Source organism: Taudactylus pleione, unplaced genomic scaffold (assembly GCF_031769625.1).
Source record: "Taudactylus pleione unplaced genomic scaffold, aTauple2 ptg000386l, whole genome shotgun sequence".
Lineage (NCBI taxonomy): Eukaryota > Metazoa > Chordata > Amphibia > Anura > Myobatrachidae > Taudactylus > Taudactylus pleione.
In genome coordinates this window covers 5,435,403-5,459,141 of record NW_028284787.1, presented here as the reverse complement: position 1 = coordinate 5,459,141, position 23,739 = coordinate 5,435,403, and the positions used below count along the sequence as shown (strand labels likewise).

Below are 23,739 nucleotides of genomic sequence, written 5' to 3'. Positions count from 1 at the left end.
ATCCATCTGACAGGGTGCAGAGGGAGGTGCCCAGTTTCCTCCAGTGGGGAGGGGGGGGAGATTTCTGTGCAGACAGTCAGTGAGAGCTGTGAAGGGGGGCTGGGCCTCTCTGCAGCTCTACTTGACATGTGCTAGACATTAAGCCTGTTATATAACAGGGCCAAAACTAGGATTTTTGTCACCCGGCACAAGACAGTAATTTGGCACCCCCTGGTAATTCTCCCGTAGTAATGCCCCTTGCAGCAGCGCCCCTATAGTAATGCCCCCATCAGCAGTGCACCTATAGTAATGCCCCTGTAGTAGTGCCCATATAGTAATGCCCCTGTAGTAGTACCCATATGGTAATGCCCCTGTAGTAGTGCCCATAAAGTAATGCCCCTGTAGTAGTGCCCATATGGTAATGCCCCCATTGTAATGCCCCTATAGTAGTGCCCATATAGTAATGCCCCCATTGTAATGCCCCTGTAGTAGTGCCAATATAGTAATACCCCTGTAGTAGTGCCTATATTGTAATGCTCCTGTAGTAGTGCCCATATGTTAATGCCCCTGTAGTAGTGCCACTTACAGAAAAAAAAAAACATTACTTACCTTAAACCCCGCTCCGATGTCCACCGCCGTCCGATACACCCGGCTGCTCCTCGGAACTATGGGAGAGATGTCACGTCATCTCTCCCATAGTGCCCGTGGGTATAGCCGGAAGCTGGAGTTCAGAAGAGAACTCCAGCCTCTGGCTACCATGGTGCTGCAGAAAGGAGCTGGGCGCCTGCTGGTAATAAAATCTCAGCGGGTGTCCGGCTTGGAGCCTCCCTGCGGCGCCGGGCTGGAGGACACTGGCGGCTGGTGCAGCGGCACACCCGGTGAATGTGCACCTCCAGCCCCCCCTTAGTTGTGGCCCTGTATATAATTATGTGTAACCATTCTGTTTTGTTTCAAATTAGTCTATTTTCACTCCTGGATACATTTTTGCCCCATCTTTCCACTTTTCTGTGCCACACCATTTCCTCTCCACCAAAGCTCTCCATGGTCTCAACAGTCACCTTTTCCTAATTACCTAGACCATTAACTAATAAGCCCACTGTTAGACAATATAAAGAATAAAGTGTTATACACTGACAGTTATTAAACACCACAGATGATCTCTAGTGATCAGAGTACTTTCCCCACACCTCTACCACTCTAAATCCTGGCAAATTTGACCTTCCCACACATTTAGTCTTGCCTGTTTTGCTTATGCTGCTTACTATATTTTACATACAAATTAATATGTTTTCTAATTTCCTATTACTTCATAAAACTTACTTTACTTTTTTTTATTAAAAATAAAACTAGTGTCATTACTTTTGCTATTATTGTGCTAGAATACGTGTTAATTTTGCCACTAGAATCACTTAGATTGAAATATTGATAATCTATTGTATATACACTTTGTTTTGGATTTGTACTTGTAATTAAATTGACAAGCACATGTGAATGGTCTACAAAACTAGAAAGCATATTATTTTACCAATAATAATAGATACATGCAAGCCATGCTTTTGTTTTAAACTCTTTTCCAAAACCATCCTGATGTTTTGGTTTTCAAACCAAATGTGGTGAAGAATGCTTAAAAACACATAAAATTATATCATTAGTATTTATAGAATTTACACTAATTAGCAAACTATTTATAGAAAATTTCTGTTATTTAAATAATGTCCTTTTTGTATGAACACAATTTAACAAAACACTCTGCTCTGTTGAAAGTAGCAGTCATGTAGTTTAGTAACACAACATATGTTTGTGACTTTGTTTCTATGTTTTAACTTTTCCCATCTTCCTATCTAATACCTCTTTTCCACCAAAAACCCGGGTCCGAGATGTTTTTTGGATAATCAAGATAAAACAGATAGGCTGCGCAGTCTAGTCAATTAATAAAACATTTAATGACATATCTCAAAAAACAATCATAATACGTGTTCAATAAACCATGTCCAGCAGTCTATCACAGCAGCATCGGCTGTCCTGCTGCACAATATTTAAAATAGAATGTAAAAAGCAAAAAACACACAAGAAGGAATGTTAGGGATGATGATAAAAAGTATTCAAATTAGCTATAAAGCTAAATTGTGTTAGTCCTGGAACAATATCACAAGTGTTCACTTGTAGATGGCAAAGTATATAATGATGGATAATCAATGTTATCTTCTTAAATAGGTGCCATGATAATTTGAAATAGGAAGTCACTGATGTATTACTGCTTACGTGACTGTAGATAGAGCGATATAAATAAATCCCATCGAGGGGCTACGTTTTTTGGATAATGGATTATTCCGTATTTTGGAGTATTTTGCATATCATAATGAGATATCTTGGGAATGGGACCCCAATTTACACACAGAATGCATTTATGTGTTATATACACCTTATACACACAGCCTGCAGGTAATTTTATACAATATTTTCAATAATTTTGTGGCTCAAAAAAAGTGTGTGTGCATACATTAATTTAATTTATGTTTCATATACACCCTATACACAGAGCCTGAAGGTTATTGTATACAATATTAATAATAATTTGTGCCTTAGACAAAGTTTGTGTACATTGAACCATCAAAAATCAAAGGTTTCATTATCTCAGTCATGCCAAAATTATTCCGTATTTCGGAATATTTGGATATGGGAGACTCAACCTGTATACATACTTTTGCTCACACTTCAATCATTTTAAGTACTTGTGTACACAGATATAAAAACAGCAATTGAACACAATAAGCAATGTGCTATACAAAAGCACCACTGCCATAATTGGCTTACTGCTATTCAAAACACGTTTATGATTATGATAAAAATAGTAGCCTGACATTCTGATTTGCTAGAGGATGTAGAGTAACAGTGTTGAAATTGGTCTAACTTTTGTTTAACTAAGAACAGAAGATCAGCAACCATTCTAAGGGCAAAAACAAGCATTTTACCATTAGCAATGCAATATCTGACTATGCAGACTTACAGTATGTCTGTTGTTAGAGAATAAATGGTTGAGTACAGGGCCGTAACTAGGGGTGTGCGGCAGGTGCGGCCGCACAGAGTGCAGGGGTCTGTGGGCGGCACTGTTGCCACACCACGGCTCCTGCTTCTGGCTGCAGGGTGCCTAGAATGGCACCCTGTAGCCAGCATCTCTGCGGCAGTGCTGCCTGTAGTATCCATTGGATGCTAGAGGCAGACACCCTGCCATAATTGATAGAAAAGGTTGGCTGTGCTTAATTAGTCACACTAGAATATATATGTTATAAATCACCCTATAGTGTGAAGTAAAAGGTATTTATTAAGACAGTATTGTACATAAGTGTAAAAATATTCAAAACCTATGTGGAACATATATATGTTCCTACTAGGAAAATACATACATACATATACACAACATATAGTCAAGAAAAAAACCAATTAAATGAATGGAATCAATATTCCTGGTTATACCTACATACATATACACAACATATAATTAATATTAGGAAAAAACTAATTAAATGAATAAAGTCAGTGTTTCTGGTTAAATTGTTGCCAGAAAGATGAAAAAATAGAAAATATGAAATGTGTCTTTTGAATATATATGCGCTGTATCTGTGGCAGATTATGAGCTATTGCAGCAATTGGATATAATGTTGCTATTTGTGGCAACACGGAATGAGCTCACCCGATGCTGGTAGAAATGACAGCCTCTGATCTGCAGATCAAGAATCTCAGTAGTCCACATGTGGTGCTGTATATATCCCAATGATTGTCTGTCACTGGATGTCGGAATATCTCCCTTTCGTCGCGGGAGCTCTCAGTGATATTGCTCCGTTCCAAGTGGTGTGTAGCTGCTGATGGAGCCGCCGGCCGGCTCGGCTGTATAATCACTTGGGAGCAGGTGCTTGTAGTCTCATGGGAAGGGCACAACTTCCAATGTAGACTTCATATCAGTTGGAAATTGAACTGGATTCTCCCCGTTGGAAGGGGTGACAGGAGCGGGTGCCCGCAACAACAGTTGGGAAATGTGGCTCTCGATGCGAACTCCTTCCCTGTTTGTGGATTACTGGAGTCTCTCTATTGGAGAGGACATCGGGCTGTGTGATGATCTGGGTGCTAAGTCCGCTTGAAAAGAAAAAGGTAGCTGCTTATAGGATCAAATGCCACAGGATCAGCTGTATAGGCTCAACGCATTTCCGTGTGTCTACACACCTTCGTCAGGAGCATCACCCTGCCATAATTACAGCTGCCAAGATGCTCCGTGCACTGCTGCAGCTTCAGGTGCTGGTGGCCCCACCCCCTTACGCATGACATCATGAACAAGCAAAGAGGGCGGGGCCGGCAAAGGGCGCTCAGAGCCCTAGTTATGGCTCTGGTTGAGTAAAGTGCAGAATAGTGGGCATTCAAACTGACATGCTATGGAATCTCTGCTTTTAGCAAATGGTTCTGTTAAGATGCATTAACCCCGTCACTGCTGAGACATTAATAACCACTATACTATGTCTGTTTTGGCATTTATGGGCTGTTCACATTCCAACTTCACTTTGTTTTTGTTTATACATCTTCAAAACGTAAAGAAAACCTACCGAAAATGGGCAAAAAAACATTTTTATTATTTAAAGTGCAAGAAAGTGAACTAAAAACAAAAGCATTTTTTTTTCTTTTCTAACCACCACTAATAAATAGTTTATGGTTCTTCCTTTGGCATTGGTAAACCTTTCCAAGACAGCAAAAAAAAAAGCCAAATTCTACAAATAGATTGTTATAGTACCAGTTTATTTTAATTTATTTTATTAACAATTATTTATGTAGCACCAGGCTTTTCCGTTGTGCTTTACAAGAAAACAGTAATGAAGTGAAGCCGAATAGTAACAGACAGACACAGGGGTAAGAGGGCCCTGCTTACAAGCTTACAACCACCAGGTAAGAAACCGGCTTTCGTAACAAGATAAATGTGGTGGGTCAGATAATTTATGGCTGGCGCATTAGTCAATCCAGAGTTATGAGTTAACTTGGTCACCTTGGAGAAAGTGTGCATTTTCTAAGAGCTGTTGTGGTGAGACAGAACACCTAATTCTATACACATACAACTTTACAACTAATTGGATGTGGTGCGGTATTATTATTAGGATATATGACCACTGGGGAGTCTAATGCCTTTAGTGGGTGGGCATTTATTTTATAATCGGGCTTATGGACACAGGGGGATGGAAGCCTGCAAAACACCTCATTGGCTATACATATATTTTTTAAATAAAATATTTAAATATATTATGAAAACTATTTTTTAGACTTTATTAAAAAAATTACTATTTCTGAGCAGATTCTGGGAAAAAAAATCATCATTTAAGTGGTTAAAGTAAGTAGACGTACATTTGGGCAAACTGAAGACTCTTCAACCAAATTTTAGGTATTGGAATATCTTGTCTTAGTGGTGGCAAAACAGGGTACTTATAGATGAGCGTGAGATTAGAAGGGGTATTTTAAGTATTATAGACAGGATATATGGTTTAATTAACTCTTGCACACTCACTCTTGCAGATTCAGTAGAGCTTGAGTTGTGACAATTGGTCACTACTCGAACTGCCATGGAGCCTATTTATTAAAGTATATTTGCAATATAATCCCCCAAAACACCCTTTTTAGGGGATACCAACACATATTAGGTATCCCCAAGATGCAACTAAGAAGGACTACAATAGATATAGCCTATATCTGCTGCGTGTCATTCTTTTCGAACAGCAGCTGCAGCCCCCATATATTTCTTTGGGGGCTGTTGTGCTGCCCGATTTACCAAGCTCCGGAATGCAAAGCAGCCATAAGAAATCCTTAGGGTAGACCACAAATGACAATAAATATGCCCCGATATCTTTAAAGACATGTATGCAGGCTTTGTTCTGGCATTTTCAAGCATGCTGCCTGCAGAGTTTGAACCCCATCTCTTCTTATTCCACAGGTAACTTCATCTTCATCTTACATGTCTGATGTATCATTTCTCCCTGGCTCCACTTTACACACCTCCATTTTTTAAAAATGTGTTTGCAACTGTAGCATAAATCCACTCTTCTAATGCATTCCTGTACAAACTAATCAAACACTTTTTCCACATATACCAGCTGTTGCAATGTCTCCTATTTAAAACCATAACGTTAAAGGCCTGTCATTTTTAAGCCTCACTTAAAGCATGTAATTTAAAGGATAAAGAGCTGTAATTGAAGTTTGAACTGGATTTGAACTGATCTGTGGTCCACTCTCCAATTTCCAAATTTCACAAGTTCTCAAGCACTGCTTCCCCCGTATGCAACTATTCCCCATTTCTATCCTAATGCAACTTCACTTGATGCTTCTACCCATTGTTGCATAATATTGTCTATTATTGTTACTAATATTCATGCAATCTGTGTTCACTAATCTTACACACCAACTGCTTTCCATTATTCTTCAATACTACCCCATCAAGGTCTCTTCCTCTATTTAATCATCCATTTCTTGTCCACCTTTCTTTCCAATCATACTTGCTTATATCCTTTCACACCTCAACCTACCTTTTTTGTTTTAGTTTGGCCTCCTTACCAGGAACACATGTTCCGTATCCAGGCCCTAAGTCCCACCTCAATAACCACTGTGATACACCTAAGATGGGGCCTCACTGTTTTGTATTTTATTCAGTTGGCTCTCTTATTCACTAGTGCATACTACACTTCTACAAATTGCTCATTTTGCCTGTTACAGATAGGTCCAAGATGGCTGAATCACCTTGAAATGAATCTAATGGTTTGTAAGGATCTTACTTAAATATTCTGTAGCTACTCCATTAAGTATCAACTCTTCCAGGCATTACCTATTTCACTCAGAATAACCTATGTGGTGCATCTAAAATGGCTGCATCACTTGGTACTCTCATGGGTAGGATGAATACTCCTTGGAACTAGAAATGTGTGCGGATCCCCATATTTTGTTTTTGTTTTTGCAAAACCACCATCAAATGTTATGGTTTTGGCAAAAAGTGTTGTGTTTTGTTTTCAGTATTGGTTTTGTATGTCTTAAAAATTTATAAAAATGGCTAAATTCATGTGTTTGGAATTGGTTAGGTCCGAGATCCGAAATGATGGGTAGACCCAAGCTGGGACTCAGTTCTACTCAGAATTCTAAAAGTGATCTGTGTCGGGACTCGGAACCCCAAAGTTTGGGTGTGTTAAATAGTTGTTCTTAAAGTAATTATAAGAGACATATGGAAGGTCAGTTGGTCAGCTTGATGACCCAGTGTTCTATCTGGTCCAACCTTTTTTTGTCAGTTAGTTAGTTTCTAACACTTTGGGGCTGATTCTGAGGTAGATGCAATGCCAATGTCAGACGGAGTGGAACGATTATTTTGCTACTGTGCATGTATCTAAGTCGCACTGCGCATGCATCATGTGTCTGTAGAGAGTCGCAGTTGCAATTTCAGGTGCACGCAGGGAGAATTGTATTAAAAATGTAGCGGGCATTTCTGGGCGGTAACAACAGGTGCCTTAGTGTGTGCACAGAGCTGGTCATGTTTTGGGATTGTCACCGGCATGTCAGTGAAAGTGGTTGTGCGTATAGATGATCAATCTCTCTTATAGGAGGCTATACTCAGACAGAGAAACCACACCTGCCATAGGGCTAGTGCAAGTTTCGATGGTATGACCAATGGTGGCATCAATCAGTATTACAGCATGTACGGACGCTGCAAGTGGACATCTCAATCCTTTGCATATTCTGAAGCATGGATGTACCCCATAAAGGACTTTTTATTGGCATATGCATAAAGTCACTGATGGGCACCCACTGATAGATGCAGCTGTGGGTGTTTCTGTTTCCATCTCTAAATCAGCCCCCTTGTGTCAACAAAACCGAGTTGTACTAGCCTTCATGGTTGGGTGAGTTATTAACAAAAGACCCACAGATCTTCACCCACATAAAGAGCACACATGATATAATTGGACCAATCAAAGTATCACATGGTATTATTGGGCACATGATATAATTGGACCAATCAAAGTATCACATGGTATTATTAGACTAATCACTAAACAGTGAAGGCTGCTGTAGTCCCACCATATTAATGGTAGGAAAGTTCTTCTTTACTTGCTCAGTATGGGGTTGATGCAGAGTTGAATGTACACTCGTTTGCAGAACGTATCTTGCAAATTGCACTGTGCATGCTCCTGGACCAAGTATACAGTATGTATGTACATATACCAATTTCAGTCACAGGTCCACTTGTGACTTAAGCGCATAACTGAACTGCAACGTGGGTTTTAACTAGGGGTGTGCACCGGCCACTTTTCGTGTTTTGTGTTTTGGTTTTGGATCTGGATCTTTCTTCGTGTTTTGGATCTGGATTGGTTTTGCCAAAACCACCCTTCCGTGTTTTGGGTTCTGGGTTTTGTGTTTTGGATCTGTATTTTTTTGAAAAAAAGCATAAAAACAGCTAAAATCACAGAATTTGTAGGTTTTTCTGCTCCTATGCTATTATTAACCTCAATAACCTTAATTTCCACTCATTTCCAGTCTATTCTGAACACCTCACACCTCACAATAGTGTTTTTATGTCCAAAAGGTTGCACCGAGGTAGCTGGATGACTATGCTAAGCGACACGAGTGGGCGGCACAAACACGTGACCCATCTAGGAGTGACACTGCAGTGGCAGGCAGGATGGCAGTTAGAAAAACTAGGCCCCAAACTGTACATAATGCAAAGAAAAAAAGAGGTGCAAGATGGAATTGTCCTTGGGCCCTCCCACCCACCCTTATGTTGTATAAACAGGACATGCACACTTTAACAAATCAATCATTTCAGCGCCAGGGTCTGCCACACAACTGTGGCTGAAATGATTGGTTCGTTTGGGCCCCCACAAAACAAGCTGGCAATTAATGTGTCCCTGCACAAACTGGCTCTACGGAGGCAAGATGTCATCCTCATCCTCCTCATCCACCGATTCCTCACCCTCTTCAGTGTGTACATCCTCATCCTCACAAAGTATTAACTCGTCCCCACTTGAATCCACCACCACAGGTCCCTCTGTACCTTCTGGAGGCTGGTCTCCCTGGAAGAGCTGATAATTCATTTTGATGAACATCATCTTCTCCACATTCTGTGGAAGCAACCTCCTACACCTTTCGCTGACAAGGTTCCCGGCTGCACTAAACACTCTTTCGGAGTACACACTGGAGGGGGGGCAACTCAGGTAAAATAGAGCCAGTTTGTACAGGGGCCTCCAAATTGCCTCTTTTTCCTGCCAGTACAGGTATGGACTGTCTGACATGCCTACTTGGATGCTGTCACCGATGTAATCCTCCACCATTCTGTCAATGGTGACAGTATCATATGCAGTGACAGTAGACATGTCAGAAATTGTTGCCAGGTCCTTCAGTCCGGACCAGATGTCCAAACTTGGTCCTGCCTGCCCTGCATCACCGCCAGCGGGTTGCTTAGGATACCTAAGTTTTTTCCTGGCAGCCCCAGTTGCGGGAGAAAATGAAGAAGGAGCCGTTGACGTGTCACGTTCCGCTTCAGCTGACAGTGTGTTCACCAGCAGGTCTTTGCACCTCTGCAGGCTTGTGTCGGCCGGAAAGAGAGACACCACATAGGCTTTAAACCTAGGATCGAGCACGGTGGCCAAAATGTAGTGGTCTGATTTCAACAGATTGACCACCCTGGAATCCTGGCAAAGCGAATGAAGGGCTTCATCCACAAGTCCCACATGCCGAGCGGAATCGCTCCGTCTTAGCTCCTCCTTCACTTTCTCCAGCTGCTTCTGCAAAAGCCTGATGAGGGGAATGACCTGACTCAAGCTGGCAGTGTCTGAACTGACTTCACGTGTGGCAAGTTCGAAGGGCTGAAGAACCTTGCACAACACGGAAATCATTCTCCACTGCGCTTGAGTCAGGTGCATACCCCCTCCTTTGCCTATGTCATAGGTGGATGTATAGGCTTGTATGGCCTTTTGCTGCTCCTCCATCCTCTGAAGCATATAGAGGGTTGAGTTCCACCGCGTCACAACCTCTTGCTTCAGGTGATGGCGGGGCAGGTTCAAGAGTGTTTGCTGGCGCTCCAGTCTTCGGCACGCAGTCGCTGAATGGCGAAAGTGGCCAGAAATTTTTCGGGCCACCCAAAGCGTCTCCTGCACGCCCCTGTCGCTTTTCAGAAAATTCTGCACCACCAAGTTTATTGTGTGAGCAAAACATGGGACGTGCTGGAATTTGCCCAGATGTAATGCCCGCACAATATTGGTGGCGTTGTCAGATATCACAAATCCCCAGGAGAGTCTAAGTGGGGTAAGCCACTGGGCGATGATTTCCCTCAGTTTCTCTAAGAGGTTGTCGGCGGTGTGCCTCTTACTGAAACCGGTGATACACAGCGTAGCCTGCCTTGTAACGAGCTGGCGTTTCTGAGATGCTGCTACTGGTGATGCTGCTGCTGTTGCTGCGTAAGGTGATACATCTACCCAGTGGGCTGTCACAGTCATATAGTCCTTAGTCTGCCCTGTTCCACTTGTCCACATGTCCGTGGTTAAGTGGACATTGTGTACAACGGCATTTTTCAGGACACTGAGGACACTTTTTCTGACGTTTCTGTACAGTCTCGGTATCGCCTGCCTAGTGAAGTGGAATCTAGACGGGATTTGGAACCGGGGACACACTACCTCCATCAATTGTCTAAATCCCACTGCACTAATGGCGGATACCGGACGCACGTCTAACACCAACATAGCAGTCAAGGCCTCAGTTATACGTTTTGCTTCAGGATGACTGCTGTCGTACTTCATCCTCCTCGCTAAGGACTGTTGGAGGGTCAATTGTTTAGTAAAAGTAGTGGTGTTCCTACTTCCTCTCTGGGATGATGAACGACTCCCAGCAGCAGCAGCAACAGCAGCAGCGGCAGCAGTAGGCGTAGCAATGCAGGATCCTCCGGAGGAATCCCGGATAGGAGAGTCAGTCATGCCAGTGATATGGCCTGCAGGACTACTTCCGATCCTGACTAAGGAGGAAATTGACGAGGAGGGAGTTGACGGTGTGGTTTGCAGGCGCTTGGATACAACAGGACAACGGGATTTAGGTGTCCCTGGACTGCTTACGGTCTGAGCCAAAGTTTCTGAACTTGACAGTAACTTTTTATGAACGCGCTGCAGGTGCCGTATAAGGGAGGATGTTCCTAGGTGGTTGACGTCCCTACCCCTACTTATTTCACCTTTACATATGGTACATATGGCAAGACAGTTGTTGTCCGGATTTGGATAGAAATATTGCCAGACCAAAGAGGTGGAATGTTTGGTCTTCTGCCCAGGCATGACCGTGATGGGCTTTTTCATCCCACGGACAACAACTGTCTCCCCCGGAGCCTGATTTAAACAAACCACATCACCATCAGAATCCTCCTCGCCAACTTCCTCCTCAGCGCCAGCTACACCAGTATCCTCATCCTGTTGTACTTCAACAGTGACATCTTCAATTTGCATATCAGCAAGTGGACTGTGGGTGCTCCTTTCAGCACTTGCAGGGGGCGTGCAAATGGTGGAAAGAGCCACCTCTTCCCGTCCAGTGCTGGGAAGGTCAGGCATCGCAACCACCACCACACTTGGACTCTCTTTGGGGATTTGTGATATCTTCTTAGAAAGCACAGTTCTTCGCTGTGCTTTTGCCAGCTTAACTCTTTTGATTTTTTTAGTGGGAGGAGTGCTTCCATCGTCATGTGAAGCTGAACCACTAGTCATGAACATACTAGGGATCGACCTTAGCCGTTCCTTGCCACTCCGTGTCGTAAATGGCATATTGGCAAGTTTACGTTTCTCTTCAGCTGATTTAAATGTCTTTTTCAAGGTCATTTTCCTGAACTTTGCCATTTGGGATTGTATGTGCCCTCTACTATGACATTGGGCATCGGCCTTGGCAGACGACGTTGATGGCATGTTATCGTCTATGTCATGACTAGTGGCAGCAGCTTCAGCACTAGGAGGAAGTGGTTCTTGATCTTTCTCTATTTTATTTTTATCGGAGAAAGTTTGGTCCTCCATTTATGTTATATCGATTTGATATATACGTGCGGCTAAACACAGAAAATAAATTTTTTTTTGGTTCGGACTGGAGTGTACTTTGTGGGTTACAGCACCCTTTAACGGTCAAGCCAGCCGGCCCTTTACTTATGACACAGGCGCACTCTTGGCACTACTTTGTTGATGCACGTGCGGCTACTGCGCACACAATTCACAAACACAGAAAATAATTTTTTTTTGGTTTGGACTGGAGTGTACTTTGGGGGTTACAGCACCCTTTAACGGTCAAGCCAGCCGGCCCTTTACTTATGACACAGGCGCACGCTTGGCACTACTTTGTTGATGCACGTGCGGCTACTGCGCACACAATTCACAAACACAGAAAATAATTTTTTTTTGGTTTGGACTGGAGTGTACTTTCGGGGGTTACAGCACCCTTTAACGGTCAAGCCAGCCGGCCCTTTACTTATGACACAGGCGCACGCTTGGCACTACTTTGTTGATGCACGTGCGGCTACTGCGCACACAATTCACAAACACAGAAAATAATTTTTTTTTTGGTTTGGACTGGAGTGTACTTTCGGGGGTTACAGCACCCTTAACGGTCAAGCCAGCCGGCCCTTTACTTATGACACAGGCGAACGCTTGACACTACTTTGTTGATGCACGTGCGGCTACTGCGCACACAATTCACAAACACAGAAAATAATTTTTTTTGGTTTGGACTGGAGTGTACTTTCAGGGGTTACAGCACCCTTTAACGGTCAAGCCAGCCGGCCCTTTACTTATGACACAGGCGCACGCTTGGCACTACTTTGTTGATGCACGTGCGGCTACTGCGCACACAATTCACAAACACAGAAAATAATTTTTTTTTGGTTTGGACTGGAGTGTACTTTCGGGGGTTACAGCACCCTTTAACGGTCAAGCCAGCCGGCCCTTTACTTATGACACAGGGGCACTCTTGGCACTACTTTGTTGATGCACGTGCGGCTACTGCGCACACAATTCACAAACACAGAAAATAATTTTTTTTTAGGTTTGGACTGGAGTGTACTTTCGGGGGTTACAGCACCCTTAACGGTCAAGCCAGCCGGCCCTTTACTTATGACACAGGCGCACGCTTGGCACTACTTTGTTGATGCACGTGCGGCTACTGCGCACACAATTAACAAACACAGAAAATAATTTTTTTTTGGTTTGGACTGGAGTGTACTTTCGGGGGTTACAGCACCCTTTAACGGTCAAGCCAGCCGGCCCTTTACTTATGACACAGGCGCACGCTTGGCACTACTTTGTTGATGCACGTGCGGCTACTGCGCACACAATTCACAAACACAGAAAATAATTTTTTTTTAGGTTTGGACTGGAGTGTACTTTCGGGGGTTACAGCACCCTTAACGGTCAAGCCAGCCGGCCCTTTACTTATGACACAGGCGCACGCTTGGCACTACTTTGTTGATGCACGTGCGGCTACTGCGCACACAATTCACAAACACAGAAAATAATTTTTTTTTTGGTTTGGACTGGAGTGTACTTTCGGGGGTTACAGCACCCTTAACGGTCAAGCCAGCCGGCCCTTTACTTATGACACAGGCGCACGCTTGGCACTACTTTGTTGATGCACGTGCGGCTACTGCGCACACAATTCACAAACACAGAAAATATATTATTTTTTTAGCACTTGGGGGGAGCACCCCTGATGGACAGAGCACCCCCTGGACAACACTACAGCACCCCTTTAGGACTGGGACACTGCACAGGACTTTGGAACTGACTGCACAACACAGTCCAGCCAGCCCCTATGGACTTTGAAGTAGTGGACACAGCCCCTATTAACAACAGCAGCACAGCACAACACAGCCAGCCCCTATGGACTTTGAAGTAGTGGACAACAGCAGCACTACACTACACTACACTACACAGCACTAACTCCCACCCTCCCTCTTCACTGTCCACAGCCGAGTGAGAAAATGGCGCCGACGCGGGTACCTTATATAGGATCCAAAACCCGCGAGACTCGGAAGGCGGGATGATGACGTTTTGCCTCGATGTCAGATCCGAGTCAGGCGGGAAAAGTCGAGCCTGACTCGGATCGGACTCGGATCGGGGGGGCTCGGGGGGGTTCGGATTTCAGAAATCCGAACCCGCTCACCCCTAGTTTTAACATGTAGAATATGTTCAGTGAAATAGTATTGATTGCAGGCTATGCAGAGTTTTCCAGAAGACACTACTTTAAACAAAAAAATAATAATAATTTAGCTTAGAGCTGTGTGTGGACCCCCGTTGCCTTTGAAAAAACTACCCTCAAATGTTACGGTTTTGACAAAACTACCCTCAAGTGTTTTGGTTTTCTTTAAAATTGATAAAAGCAGCTAAAATCATGTAATTTGGACCTGTTTACATGCAATCTAAAAACCAGAGATCCAGTCTTTAGATCCAAGATCCAAACTTACATATAGGCCCAAGTTGAGACTCAGTGCCTGATTCAGCAAGGATCGCAACTGCAATCGGCCAATTGTTGCGATCACAGTGACTACGCAGACCCATCACAGAGTGATTGACAGGAAGTGCCATTTGTGGGAAGTGACGGGGGGTTGGTCGGTGAAACGCAGGCGTGCCAGTGCGTTTGAATGTTCTTGCATGGGCGTGCATAAATTATCCACTGCGATGCTGTACGCAGCTTGTGTACTCACTGTGTGCGATGAGGCTAGCAATTTCTGAGTAAGGTTAGACCTTGTGCAAGTGTGCGTGAGGCAGCGATGGTACTCGAAGTTACCGATGGTTTTAATGGTACTGATGGTGCTGTGACAGCATAGTGAACGCAATGGATTAGCATACTATCACAGTGAGACTGCGTACGTAATCACTATTGCAATCACAGTTGCAATCCGTAATGAATCAGGCCCTCATTTCTACTCACTACCCCAAAAGGTATCCATGCCAGGACTCGGAACCCCAAACTTCCGGTGTGTTATAAATATATATTAGATTAATACAGAGACTGCCTCTTCACTGGGAGCTGGCTGAGATGTGGGGAGGAGATGCTGTAGGTAGGGGTTGAGGCTGCCTAAGGAGTGTGCGGGTGCACACCTTGCACATCCCGTGCGCACTCCTATGCATATGATAGCATATAAAAATTTTAATGAAGCCACAAACAGACAATGATTATACTCCATGCTATATATTTGTTTCATATGCTTAGCTTCATTACATGTATCTTTATTAGGTACAAAGTAAACAAAATCCTTTATAGGAAGCATTATTAATCAATAAAATTACTTCTGGATGAGAATCAGAGTTATTAGACCCCTGTAATTTTTTCTCTGAGTGCTTAAAGCAACCTTAAATTAATATATTTATTTTACTGGTTCAGTGTCTAAAAGACCCAGAGGGATAATCATGTCAAAGTGTTTAATCCAACAATTGAAGCTATGCTAAATGCTTAGCTGCTAAGTGATTTTTGTTCTGTTATAATCTATCATGTAAGATTGTTAAATGTTTGAACTACTGTAGCTAATAAACTCAAATGTAATTTAATATGGTGTGCAAGGAATAATTTACAGTATGATGTTTTTAGTACTAAGAAGGAATGTCAGTTCTCACTGCTATAACATGCTCCTTGAGGAAATGATACTAGAAATTATAATTTACTTTGACATATATCAAATTAGTCTAAGGAAAATTCAAAATTATAAATTACAAGCAACTGTGTAATGTGCAATGCATATTGTGCATACATACAATAGCTACTGTAACAGGAAAGGATTGTGATATAATTTTAATGAGTACTTTATGTTACCTAAAGATAAAGCGTTAGTATGGTTTGAAAAGATAAGAAATTCTATTTACCACATCACATGAGGTCATTCAAGCATGTTGGCCTCAAACTATGAAAACTATAAAAATGCTATGGTATTAATGGAGAAAGGCAGCAGCTAAATATGGCTCCAAGAAGAAACATCAAGGGGACACATGTACTGTACTCTAAATTATTAAATAACTTTTAATATTTTTTTACGGTTTCATTTAGTAACCTCCTTAATGGTCATTTCCCCAAGTGGTTGACCTCATTAGAAAGTTGTTCATTCTTATTCCTTAAATAGACCAATATATTAATTTATTCTAATATACAATATGCTGTAAAATATGATATTGTTACTTTCTATATTAGCTTTATCACCAAATTCAAACAAATGCATTAATAAAATGGTCGCTAGAAAATTTGTATTTTATTCTTGATCTGCAGTGACTACCGTCTTATATGAGGGAGCTGCCACTGCCTGCACGGGTTGGAGGAGAGGTGGAGATTGTAGTCCTGGATGGACTGTATCGGCTGCAGCCCCTAGAAGCTGAGTAGGGCTGGCCGATAGGCAAGGGAGTGGCTTCCCACTGGAAGCACACTCTTTGCTAATCACAGCCCGGATTGGCAATCCCAGGGGAAGAAAATACCTCCCCCTGGGTCTGCCTGCCCTCTGTATAATTGACAGGTAGCACTTCTAATGGGAAGTCACTGCCAGTCACAGTGTAGCCAGTGCAGTCACGGACTGTAACTGGCTCACTGAGGTGGCAAAATTCAACATGTTGGAGAATCTCGATTTGCCGATTCCGACCAAAAAAATTATCGCTTAGAACATCCCTTCTCCCTGCAAGAGCTAGAGATAGCTATATCCTCCTCTCCTGCTGGCAAAAGCCCAGGCCCTGATGGCTTGACAGTAGCTTATTATAAGACCTTTAAGGACAAATTAGCCCTTATGATGCTAAGTGCTTTTAACACTGTTTCTGCATAATCCCAATTTTCTAAACAGTTTCTGGAGGCTCACATCTCTGTTATTCCTAAAGCAGGTAAGGATCCCTCCCTGTGCCGAGCTACAGACCCATATCTCTATTAGATGTTGACCTTATATTATATGCCAAACTAATAGCCAACTGGTTACATCCCCTTCTTCCCCAGCTGATTCATAATGACCAAGTGGGATTTGTTAGAGGTCGTGAGGTGCGTACAATACCACCAGAGTCCTCAACCTGGTTAATTTTGCCACTTCTCAGATGAACACTCCAATTATTTTACTTTCTACTGATGCAGAAAAGGCATTTGACAGAATCAGTTGGTCTTTTATGAGGTCTGTGCTCATTCACGTGGGAATGGGTCCGCTTGCTCTCCATAGGATTTTAGCCCTGTATTTCTGTCCCTTGGCAAGGGTAAAAGTCAATGGCGCTCTATCTGAAACCTTTTCCATCACCAATGGCACATGGCAAGGCTGTTTTTTATCGCCGTTGATTTTCATTCGCTGCATGGAGACACTAGCACGATCCATATGAGCCAACCCTCATATTTCTGGCATTCTAGCGGGTGGTATGGAACACAAATTTGCTTTATTTGCTGATGACCAACTAGCTACCTTATCCCATTCAGTGACATCCCTGCCAAACTTAATGCGTGCGTTTGAACAGTTTGGAAAATTAACTAATTTCAAGATTTATTTTTCAAAATCTTGGGCTCTCAACCTGTCCACTCCTACCTCCATGATTGCAGGTCTACAAACGGCAATTCCATTCTCTTGGCATCCCTCCCATATCAACTACCTAGGGGTTAAAATAACCAGAAACTTGTCACAACTCTTTGCTACTAATTTCTCCCCTCATCTCTCCTCTATTCGGATGCATTATTCCCACTGGCATTTGAAGCATCTTTCTTGGCTTGGGAAAATTAATGTGGTAGAAATTAATATGATTCCCAAATTGCTTTACCTCTTTCAAACTCTACCCATTCTGGTACCCGATTCTTGGTTTCGCTCTCTGAACTTATTGATCCAGCAATTTATCTGGTCCTGGAAAAGGCCTCGGATTAGATGTAATATTTTATCGCGGCCAAAACAATTGGGAGGTCTCCAACTTCCGGATATCAAATCTTATTACCATGCTGTACATCTTAATAGAATTCTTGAGTGGACTAGATATAGAGAGGTTAAGCAATGGGTTGCTCTTAAAGACTGCTTCATGAAACTTCCCCTTGAAATTATGCCTTGGCTACCTTCCTTACCTAAACTAAACATGCTTCATCCGACTATATCTCCTTCTCTTTCTATTTGGAAGTCCTTACATTGCCTATCACACATTTCCTCATGCTTTGGCCCTCTTACTACTTTTCTGGCTAACCCTGATTTTCCCCCTGGTTTTAACCTTTCGCATTTTCCTACTTGGGTGTTTGAGGATCTCTTTATGGTCAGCCAGCTGGGGAATGAGTCGGGTGTTAAGCAATTTGCTGAACTCCAAAAAAACTGGACGATCCCACATTCTGACTTCTGGAAATTCATCCAGGTTCACCTTTTCCTGGCCTCTGCAGATAGATTAGGGCTGTCTAAGAGAGACCTCACCTCATTTGAGAAACTCTGTGTCTCTCCAACTTCTCCTTCACACACAATTTTGGCTATATACCAGCTTCTTTTAACCAATCCAGCCTCTCCTATCCCCTCATGGGCCAAAAAATTGGAATCAGACCAGGGCGTTTCCTTCACAGAACAAGAATGGCAAACTATATTTCTCAAAACCCATTGTAGCTCTGTTCACACAATTGTTAAGGAAACAATATAAAATTTCAATGCGGTGGTATAGGCCTACTTCATACCATGTTCCCAACAATATCTGGCTCCTGTTGGAGATGTCATTCAGCTCCTGGGTCTCTATATGACATATATGATGAGACTACTCTCAATTATCTAAATTTTAATCTGAGGTTATTTCCATTTCGCAAAAAAAATCTAGGTTTCCCCGTTCCCTACTGATCCCACATTTTGGCTGTTTAATCATTCACATACCTCATTAGGGTCCTACAAGAAATCCTTGCTACGCCATCTTAGCAATGTGGCCTGGGCAGTTATTCCATTACTTTGGAATTCCCGCACCCCTCCTGCCCGTAAAGATTGGTTCCAGAGGATCAATTACTAAATGCCAAAGGAGTACCTTTTAAGTTCTTCTACCGATAGGTCCTCCAATTTCACCAGTATTTGGTTCCTATAGCTAGAATATAAGTCCACCACAGAATTTAAAAACTATCTGTCTTCCATCCCTCATCCCAGATAATATGTTTCCATATTTATACTCTGCCAACATCAGCTTACCCCACATATGGTGACCTTTCCTTCCTCCTCCCTCTATCCCATGATCCCTAGTTCTTTTCTCTTTTTTATTTGAATTTAATTGTATTGGATTCCAATTTTTGTATATGTCTACTTCATTACCTGTTCTGATATGGATGTGTTTGTATTATACTGCTTCTGTATATCTGTTCTGTTGGAACGTTTAATAAAAACAGTATGCACAAAAAAACAAAAATGATCGGTTTTGGTATTTTACCGGTCCCCCGAGAAATTGCTGATCGCCGGATCAGCTTTGGAAAATCGGGTATTCACCTTTTCTATGGCCGCATTATAGTCCGTGCCTCAACACTGCCAGGAAAAGCCCTAGACTAACATAGTATCTACTAGCCTACAATGTGACAGTTACTTGTTACAAAAATATCTTAAGTACACAAATTTCATTGAACTGTTTGGAATGATGCCAAGTTTTCAACCCTGGATGATTCCCTATGAATATTCTGGTGGGACAGTGGATCATTTTCCTTTTCCAGCAGCTCATTTGAGTTATTTGTAACCCAGCATTCAAAGCAATATATTTGTAATGAAAAATATAGATGTCTCCTCATCATTTTTGGAATGATGCCAAGTTTTCATCCCTGGATGATTCCCTATGAATATTCTGGTGGGACAGTGGATCACTTTCCTTTTCTAGAAGATCATTTGTGTTATTTGTAACCCAGCATTCAAAGCAATACATTTGTAATGAAAATATAGATGTATCTTCATACACCTAGCCTCAATACACCATGTGGTGCAAGAGCATGGCGCAAGTAAGCTGCCAGGTCCCCTGTGACTCGACTTGTGCCGAGTGTCTTTTTCGCACTTCAAGAGACTGCACTGATTAATTTGATATGCAACATATCAAATTTATCAGTGCAGTCTCCTGAAGCAAATTATCACATCCGATTGCAAATAAGACAAATTTTTAGTTGAAAAATATGTGAAAAAGATGCTACAGTATGCTCAAGCCGAGTCGCATAGGACCTGGCAAGCCAAGAAGGACTGTTTGGTGTGACTGCAGCAATAGTGTATGAGGACACATCTGTAGTTGCTATTAAATAAAATGGATAAGCTCTGCTGTGTATAAAAACAATAAATGCGCTATAAATAAGATTTTTTAAGATAACACAAGAGAAGAAAGACTTATACATATATATTTCTCATATATTACAATTCATTAACAAATTTAATTGACAATAAAATTAAAGACTATGGACCTCATTCAGAGTCGGTCGAAGCGGCCGCACGGTCGTACGGGAAAAGGGTCCGGATATGCAAATGATTCCCTTGCAAGTTGCGTCCCTAAGTTCGGATCGGTAGCTGGCCGACCAAGGGGAGGAAGCAGCCGGAATTCAAAAAATACGCCCCCTTCTCGTACACATTGCACGTCATCTCCGGGCATATAAGGATTAATCGAGACCATCGGGAACCATCGGAACTGGTCGTAGAGCTTAAGGTTGACCATACCCTCTCTTAAGCTCTACGATCATGTCAATGTAAAAACCTCCCATGTCACATGTGCCATGACGGTACTTTGTTAATTATGCACTCCCATAAACCGTATGCACTCCCATAAAACGCTGTTTGCATAATTAGGCACGCCTGCGTTCGGATCTCCACTCCCCCGTTTTCAAGCACCTTCCCCTGTTACCACCCACAAATGCCTCAATCTGTCACTCAAACTACCGACCTGGCTGTGTTCAAGGAGAGAGAAATTTCTGATCGTAGCGGCTACTTAGCACACGCGCATTGTGAACTTTACGCATGCGCAGTATACCGAACAACGGTGGCATACGACCGTGCGGCCGCTTCGACCGACTCTGAATGAGGTCCTATATACTTTATGCTTTCTTTTACATATTATGCTTTCTTTTTATATTGCTATCAGAGTCCTTCTGTGATGCATGGGGTTAGAGAGTCCTAGTACACTTTCTTTATATAGATAAATATAGAAATATCAGTACTCCAGAGGGAATGTTTAGTCTATATACATGAGCAGCTTGGCAGGCTAGTAGTCCCTTCACGCATAATAATACTTATCAAAGGAGTTATGTCAAGCGCTGCACCTCTTAGAACAGTTTGTTACACACTTGATGACACCCACCCAGCAAGATGTTAATCATATTTTTTATCATTTTAAAAAATACTACTGACAGGAATTCAAGCAATTGTAAGTTATGGACTGAGATGACTAGTGCCCGAGCACTAGTGATAACCACACCACTCTAATCTGATTGGAGATTGACAACTTAAAGAGCAGCCTCCAACACACAGTGTCATCCTTGACAAAGGCCACACAAGGCTGAAACATGTTGGGGACACTTTTTCTACAGGCAACTATTGGTGGCATTCACCCTAGCCTTCACAAACTCGGAATACATGGTCAGTGACTCAGGACCCAGACAGAGAGTAGAGTAGTGCTACGAACACCAGGACTTCCACAAAGCAGCAGAGACTGGAACATAGGGTGGAATCGAGAGGGCATCCAAGGAGGTGGGAGGACAATGCACACAGCGGACAGACCAGGTAAGTTTCCCCAGTGAGTGGAGGGAGAACCTGGCATATGGTCCAACAACCTGAGCTGCAGTTGCTTCCTCCACAGATGGCTGCACATCCACACACTTGGATCGGGCGGCATGTGACTTCCTTCAGAGGCACACCGCCGCTCTGATCCCACTTGCAGACAGCACGGTCCGGATAGACACCGGTCACACGCTCACTCATCCCCCCTACAGCCTGAAAACATCCCGAGCAACGACAGTCATATAGGATTTAAGACTTCACATCTGGGCACAATCAATACCGACCCCTAAAATATCACGGGACGCCGTGATCTTTGCTGGAACTTTTATAAACAATACACATGGTCACGGACTTTGTGACAATATAGACAAACTATCCAATTTACCATAATTGCAACATCTCCATTTATTCCTACTATGTAAATGCACACAGCTGCTATATAGGATTGCCATCATAATTTCCCAATGATACCTGATGTAAAGAACCTTATCAATTATATGTTTGGCTATGCTAATTGAGGACTCACAGGTTGAACTGATCTATCAGTAGGTGGTGACATAAACATTCTTTTTCTTACCAACAAACCACACCACTGTACATCTTCAGTGACACTAATTTCTTCCAAGTGTACTAGATAACTTCTGACACTATTTCTTTTGAGGTGCAGTGCTTGACATAACTCCTTTGATATATACACTTTTCTTTATGTGTCACCTGGAAATACCTTCCAACCATTCCAGGAAATGTTTCACTTAACAACACAGTGAGTACCCCTGGGTGTACTAGTATAGCAGCTTGAGAACCACGGCTGTAGAGCTACATCTCTTTTAGTCAGTAAACTGTGCATACAAAAATATGTTAATGACAATGCTTAATGAAAAAAAAACAGTATAAAAGATGACACTAAGATAAACATATTTACTCATAACCATTGAGAATATATTCTAATTACAAATTAACTATACTGTATTATTAATTTTCTCATATTAATTTCCCTATCTGAAAGTAATTGTAATCATCATCATCATCATCATCACACGTTTATGATTATCTATTATTCAGCTGTGGTGTCTCAATATTCAGTACAGCCTAATAATATGTCAGCTCATTTCATGCTTCCTTATCATCTAAGCTTGTAAATGGATAAAGCAGTTTGAAATTTCCACTTCCACAGAATGGTGTCAGATGTCCAATGCCACCTAATGTTTTTGTATCACTGCTAGAAGGGATAGACATCAATCCTCAATATAAAAGAGAAACTTGGAAAAAGTTAAAACATGTGAAGTACTTCAAATTCAGAGGAAAGTTAAGGAGGTACATATGGGGGTAATATTGTCAATAACAATATACAGTAGTGCAACAGTTTGCAGAACAAAGCACAGTGGTCTCAGTAAAGTCCAGTCATATTATAACAATCAGTATAGTAAGATTAGCTATCTATCTATCTATCTATCTATCTATCTATCTATCTATCTATCTATCTATCTATCTATCTATCTATTTATCTATCTATCTAATCTTAGTAAAACTATGCCCATCAATATATCCATTGATGGTAATATGGGCAAAAACTATAGCAGTATACACATAAGAAGGGCTATAATATTCCAAGCAGTTGTATTTTGGACAGTAGTTTCCTGCACACCAGTTGTTATACTGTATGTCTGTACAGTATAAACATATACCCCAAAATTCTCCCAGTTTGCTGTAGTTGACCAAGATTGAGACTTAAATTTCATACAAAAATTCTAATTTCATCCATCTTGCAGTCTCATTAACAAAAAAAAATAGCTGATACTGTATTTTTTGTCTGGACGTTTGTACACCTAATGATGGCTTTAACTGTAAATGCAGAAAAAATGGAACTTGCACTTGAGAGACTGTGAAGAGAAGGGCAATTTGTATAATGAAAAAAAAACATTTATTGTACTCAAATATATTGTGATAACATTTTTTAAAGAATCATCAGTGATGTTGCACTTTCAGACACTGTAGTTATGTGCAACTTGCAATGTGCACAGAAGTATAGAGAACATCTACAGGCAATTTCCACATTAAATAAAGAATGATGTCAG

At 42.0% G+C, this 23,739-nt stretch overlaps 1 protein-coding gene across 1 annotated transcript in view; it reads right to left on the bottom strand.

The window, feature by feature from the left end:
* RAMP3 (receptor activity modifying protein 3) overlaps nucleotides 1-23,739 on the bottom strand; it is a 228,183-nt gene that overhangs the window by 16,391 nt on the left and 188,053 nt on the right. The gene's annotated exons all lie outside the window — the stretch shown is intronic.